The sequence below is a fragment of the Alosa alosa genome, chromosome 1 (genome assembly GCF_017589495.1).
Source record: "Alosa alosa isolate M-15738 ecotype Scorff River chromosome 1, AALO_Geno_1.1, whole genome shotgun sequence".
Taxonomy (NCBI): domain Eukaryota; kingdom Metazoa; phylum Chordata; class Actinopteri; order Clupeiformes; family Clupeidae; genus Alosa; species Alosa alosa.
Window position 1 is genome coordinate 39,685,887 of NC_063189.1, and position 7,244 is coordinate 39,693,130.

Below are 7,244 nucleotides of genomic sequence, written 5' to 3' on the forward strand. Positions count from 1 at the left end.
TCTTTCTCCCTTTCTCCGACTCTCTCTCTGTCTTTCACAGACTAAAAGGCACTCATCGGTGGCTGGATGGGGAGAGGGGCCTATGATTTGATATGGCGACAGACACAGTGGGCTTCGACAGAGACCAAGAGAGAAGTATGTGTGTTTTTTAAAGACACTGAGCAGGGCAGAGAGAGGGAGAGTTAATTAAAAAAAGAACAGAGAAAGCGAGAGGAAGTTGAAGGAAGACCTAAGAAGGAGAGAGAGAGAGTGTAAGGGTGAGAGAGGGCGAGGGTTGGTGTTTCAGTACGTGCGGTTGTTTCTGTATGTCTCTGTTTACCCGTTAAGGACGCGCAGTAGAAACTCAGAAGGCATGACAACATTTCAGGGACATTTCCATGGCGATGGGCTGGTGTTTCCATAGCGCTGGCAGTGCAACAGGCTCCATGCGGCCCTGGATGCGATGCAAACACTGCCAGCTCTGAGTGACGTCTGTGGAGATGGCAGTGGCTGGCTGGCACCGTGGGCCATTCGCTTACCACTGGAAGGCAGTCTGCTCGGCATGCATGCTCTGTGGTCGCTTGCCCACTCTGGGGGCAGACTGGCAGAAAGAGAGAGGGAGACAGAAGGGGGGGTAGAGAAAGAGAAAGATTAGCAGAGATGAGACAGAGAGAAAGAGAGAGGGAGACAGAGAAAATTGAGGAGACAGAGAGAAAGAGAGGAAGACTGACAAAGTTGAGGAGATTTCTGGATTGGGGGGGGTGAAAGAGAGAAGAAAAGAAAGATTAAAAGAGACAGAAAAGGGAGGGATGGGAAAGAGGGGAGATATTGAGATCCAAAAAGACCTGGAGCTAGAGACTCAAACCAAGGGAAAGAAACATGAGCAGAGAGAGCCAAACAGAGAGAGAGAGAAAAAAGAGAGCGAGAGTCAGGAAGCTGTGAGCAGATCAGAAGGTTGAGGGAGAAGGAAACAATTGAATTTGAATTGAGAAAGATCACACCAAATGACATATCTGACAAAATACAAACATCCCAACATCCTAGTGTCACTGTCTGTGTGTGCGTGCGTGCATGAGTGTGTGTGTGCATTTACAGAATATATGTGTACATATTCAGTAAACCTGAACCACAGAATCAAAATGCCCTGTGTAATCCCCCATGTTGTGTCACAGCCATCAGATAACAACCGGTACATCACAGAGACAGATATCTGACAAGCACAGACAGATGTGTACACACACACAGAAAGAGAGAGAGAGAGACTTTTACATAGAGAGTCACACAGAGTGAGAGAGTGAAAGAGAGAATGGTTTAGACAAACAGGACCAGAAAGTGATAACAGACTGTTACGTCCCCCAGCTCTGGTGTTTGTTCCTACATGTGTTTGGCGACCCCTGTTGGGTGCAGTGTCTTCCCCTTTTCTTAATTACAGGTGAGCCACACCTGAGTAAGGCCTACCTGTGCTATAAAAGGATTCTGGGACCGCTCCTGAGGGGGCGCACACAAAGACTGAGAACCGAGTTACAGCCGTGCCTTCTGTCTGATTGACTTCCGTCTAGCCGTCCACCCGGCAGTAGAAAGCGTTCCGCTTTTGTAGTTACTAGTTACTGTTAGCCTACCTATGATTTTGATACCCATTCTGTTAAATAAACATACCCCTATTTTTGATACGAGCTGATCTGTGTGCGTCTCCCCTTTATGTTAAGGGTGGTGTCCGACTGCCCGTAACACAGACACACACACACACACTTGAACATGAACATGTGCAGTGACACAGTCACACACAGAGAGACACAGGGCCAAAGACAAGGAGAGACTCACACACACACACACACACACACACACACACACACACACACACACATACACACACACACACACAAGCATGCAGTAACACACAAACACACACACTGATACTTGGAAAGAGACACGTCCCTGACGAGAGACACACACACCCTTGGAGAGAGGGCAAGCCAGGAAAAAGATAAGATGTGACCTGTGGGTGAGTGTGTGTGAGAGCACACACACGCACACTGTTTTAATAAAGACATGAGGGAGACAGAACAGGCTCTGTCTATGCTCACTCACCCCCCAGACAAAACGTGTGTGTTTGTGTGTGTGTGTGAGCGAGAGGGAGATGGGTGGGGGCACAGATAGTCAGGGTATGTTCATGTGTCTTTCTTTTTTTGTGTGTGTCTTTACCAAAAGTGTATACAAGCTATAGAGCTCCTGTTTCATACATAAATCTTGGTATGTGTGTGTGTGTGTATAAGAGAGAGAAAGAGTATCTGAGTGAATGAAGTTAGACCATCCTTTTGCCAGGCCTGCCCCCTTCACACACACACACACACACACATACACATACACACAGAGACAGACAGAGTGACATGTACAGTAGACTGTTTCTGTTTCTCTGTCTCACACACACACACACACACACACTCACTCATTCAGACTGTCTCTGTCTGGCACACACACTCACACACTCATATCTCTGCTCTCCCTCAGATCACTCTTCCGTTCTCCCACTTCCCCTTTCTTTTTCTCTCCCTCTCTCTGCTGGGCCATGTGTTGGAGCTCACCGATAACCATCTTATTATGGTTGGTAATCCTGCTGAATCGTGTCGCACAAACACTGGGCTTATTCCATTTAACGCTTCAGAGCTGCCAAGACTCCAGCGCCGGCCGGTATAGGGCTTCCCAACATCCCCCCCGCTCTCCAGGTGTGTGTGTGTGTGTGTGTGTGTGTGCGCGCACTTGTGTGTGTGTGTGTGTGTGTGTGTGTGCCAGTGCTTTTCAGCCGCCCCTCCCAACACTTCCCCTGTACTCTCTAGATGCCACTACTAGCCCAGATTCTGCTCCCTCTCACAGGGGATGCTCTGGACATTCTCAGCCTGAGTTTCACACCCTTCTGACAGGCAGGTTACACAAACATCCAAGCATGATGTGCAGCCCTGTGACTTTTTATTAGCAGAGAATGCTGTAGAATAGAACAGAATAGAATAGAATAGAATAGAACAGAGCCTTATGGCTCTGGAATAGAAGAAAAGAATATAATAGAATTAGAACAGAACAGAATAACAAAGAATAGAATAGAACAGAACAGAGTAGAACAACACAGAATAAAATAGAATAGTATTACCGTATACATGACTCTGACACAGACCCATAGACCACCCATACCCACGCCACAACTGGGTCATATGTGGGCCAGATTCCCCCTCTGTTCTACTGCCTGTGTAACTTGTCCACTGCAGGACACATAAAGTAGTGCTCCCCTGCAGGTCTAAATGAAAGTGTAAGTTGAAGTGGAGCTCCCCTTTGGATAAGACCTTATAAGCTACCCTTGTTGAATAGTGGAGCCTGGTGAATGCCTTTTTGGATCTTTAATAACTGAAGAAGACATTAGGCTGTGGTGGTAGAGGCCAGGGCAAGCTGTAGTGTTGATCAATTTGTCTGTATGTGACATGTGACTGTGTGTGCATGTGTATGCAAGTGAATGATCAGGGCCTCGGACATCAAGTTTTCTCTAGGTTTTTGCCAGCTCCAGCCTCTGGATGTGAATCTATATAAGGTCTATAAGACTGTACTGTATGTCACATGATCATCAAGTCTGTTTTTCTACAGACTTTGTGGAGTCAAATTACCCATGAGCACATTAAAGCATATATATCAATCTATATCTATTCACTGTTACTCCCTCCTCAGTCAGACAAGAAGCAAATAGAGTAACCAACTGTCAGCACAGGTCTGTCATCTGCCGCCTGAGTGGCCCAGGTGTGTGTGCGTGCGTGTGTGTGTGTGTGCGGGGTGGAGTGAGGGGGGTGGGTGTTGGAGGGTGTGCAGGAATGTGTTGGTAGCCTTTGAGTGAGTGTGCGTGTGTGTGTGTGTGTGTGTGTGTGTGTGTGTGTGTGTGTGTGTCGTCGTGAGGGAGGACAAACCTGATTAGTGTTGCCTGAGCACGGCCAATCAGGAGTAATTGCGTTAGACGGCCTTCTGGGAAGAGAGGATCCCATGTCATCTCATCTCATCTCCCCCTGTCTGAGCAGCACACTAATCAAGTCCAGACGCCGACCCCACTCCTCTCCTCTTTTCTCCTCCTCCTCTCTGCTTCTCTTGTCTCCTCTTTTCCTCTCCCCTTCTCTTTTCTCTTTCTCTTTTCCTCTTTCCTCCACCTCTTTTCTTCACTTCTTTTTTCTGTTCCTCTCTTCTCTTTTCTTTTCTCCTCATTTCCTCACCACTTCTTCTATTCTCCCCTCTTTCCTATCTTCTCTCCCATCCCCTCCTCCCTCTTACTCTCTTCTGCAGTCACCCTCTTTTTCCTCTCCTTTCCTTTCATCCTGATCCTTTCATCTTGACGTCTCTCACTCTCATCTAATGTTTACCAGCTATGGATATTATTAATATTTTTTCAGTAGCCTATGTTTAGAGGTTTAGAGGTGTGTGTGTGTGCGTGTGTGTGTGCATCATGTGTGTGTGTGTTTGTGTGCGTGTGTGCATGTGTGCATGTGTGTATGTGTAGGCCAGTCTGCTGAGGTCACTATTAGAAACCTCTGTTGAGGAAATGTTAGAGTCCATCTCTGAGGATTGAGAGAGATGGTGGTCATATTAGAGAATATCTGAGGAAATCACCAACCAGTCCTTTGGTCTCTGATGTCTCAAAGGACTCTCTCTTTCTCTCTTGCTCTCTCTCTCCCGCCTCTCTTTCTCTCTCTGTCACATACAATTTCCTTCTCACTCTTGATCTCTTGGTACTTCTCTCTATCCTTCTCCATCTCTGTTCCTCCACTACCCTCTCTTTCTCTCTATATCTCTCTCCATCTGTTCCTCCACTACCCTCTCTTTCTCTCTATATCTCTCTCCATCTGTTCCTCCACTACCCTCTCTTTCTCTATATATCTCTCTCCATCTGTTCCTCCACTACCCTCTCTTTCTCTATCGCTCCATCTCTCTTCTCCATTCCCCCTCAGACAGCTGACATTCCATTCCAGAGCCTGAAGCTCTTCTCTTCTCTTCTCTTTTCTCTTCTCTTCAATGCTTCTCTCATCTCCTCTCGTCTCGTCTCTTCTCTTCTCTTCTCGTCTCATCTCCTCTCGTCTCGTCTCTTCTCTTCTCTTCTCTTCTCTCATCTCCTTTCCTCCACTCTTCTCTCCCCTCCCTTGTCTCTGTCCTCTCTTCCATCGGCCCTGAAGCCCAGCAGGTGTTCCCATGGTGATTATGGAGGTAGCTGACGTCTCTGTCCATGTCCAGATTCCACGAGTGCCTTCGCAAGCGCCCCAGGGCCTCTGTCCAGACCCTGACGCACCACAGACACATGCCTCTCTGTCTGCCTCACACACACTCTCTGTCCAGTCTGGGACTCGTAGAATAGTAATGGGACACTCAATTGGAAACTTGTCGTTATCTGTCTCACCTTCTGTCCCTTCCACCCTCTTTCTGGTCCAGGTGAGGATCAGAAAGACGGAACATTCATACTTGCTGCTGTTTTTTTGTATAGCATCTTTTTCACAAAACTCTGGACTCTGAAGTTGCTGCAGTATTTTGCACTCTGACAAATACACATCTCTTGCATTATTGCACTTTTTCACATCTTTCTGCTCTATCACAGAATGTACAATTTCTTTGCTAACTGTTACATTCTTGTGTTTTTGTCTTGTGATATTATTGTTATTTATTTTTTTGTGTTAAAAATGTCCTTATCTGTTGCACTTTTTGTCTTATCTGTTGTGTTGTTTCTTCTTCACCGTGGGGATAGAGAGAAGCGCAATTTCAATTCCTCTGCATGTCTAGTATATGTGAAGAAATTGACAATAAAGCTGACTTTGACTTTGACTTTGATACCATCTATCATGCCACTGCCATCTATCCAGAACAGGAGGACTAAGTTAAAGTTTAATAGAGGTAAGGTTTTGGGGCTAGGCTGATTACTGTGAGCTTAAAAAGCGGATGATATTGCTGTTTGTGTTTCTTTCCTGGGCCCTCCGGCAGCCTGGACTGTGTGATCGTTGGCCCTTTACTTGCACTCCCCCCAGCCCTAGGAATAACAATGATGACCTGACATTCAGGTATGAGATGCATATGAGATAGCCTAAAGTCAGCCTGGAGTCAGGCAGCCCTATGTACAGCTTACGCACATTGCGTAGAGACCTGCAAATTAGTCAAGGCCCCTGTTGGGGAATAGGTTGACTGAAGTTTGGCGTGAGAGTCAAGTTATGGCTCATAAGAGGAAAGGCTAGGTGACAGATATTTCAACATTTACAGATCATTTGTGAAGTGTTTAAAGTGCTTGCAGAGAGTGCAGCTGAAGTGTGCAAAATGAGCGTTACCACACACCAGGTAGTCCACAACAGAAACACACACACATACACACACACCGACACACACACATGCAAACACACACACCGACACACACACAAACACACACATACATACACACACACACACACACACACACACACACACACACACACACACACACACACACACACACACACACACACATACATAAACACAGGGGAGGGGGTGTACATTTTGATGGGGTGTGACGGAGAGATGAGGAGAGGGGGGTAAAAGAGGGAGGGAGAGCAGGAGAAGAAGGGGAAAGGAGTTTACTTGTTGCAGCACATAGGTGGTCTAGACGGGAAGAAGACATGATGAGGGAGAGCGTGAGGAGAGATATGGCAACACATCAAACAACTCGGGCTGCCTGAGAGAACACTGATAAAACAGGAGCGAATGTCCAAGAGAAGCACACACACACACAAACAAACATACATACACACACACACACACACACACACACACACACACACACACACAATCATGCATACAGCAACATATACACACATCCAGATACATGAAGGTTCACACAATGTTGGAAAAACACAGACACCCATGAAAAAAGAGCACACACACACACAGATGGAGTCATGCTGCCTCTGACCTCATCCTCTGGTTCAAAGAGTGCACACAGATAAAAAGAGAGTGTTTGCCATTATCTCCCCAAGATCAGGACTTTCCTAAGGGGAAAACATACATACACAGACATGTTAGTAGACAGGTATTTACCACACACACACACATATACATACACACATACTCACCATACACCCAGATCCATATGGATGTGTGTTCAAGTTGACTTGTTTGCAGGTCAGTGATAAATTGTACTTACCGTCACTGAGAGAGAGAGAGAGAGAGTGTGTTTGGGTGTGTGTGTGTGTGCGCAAGCAGCCTGCTTGTTCCTTTGCTCGTGTGTGTGTGTG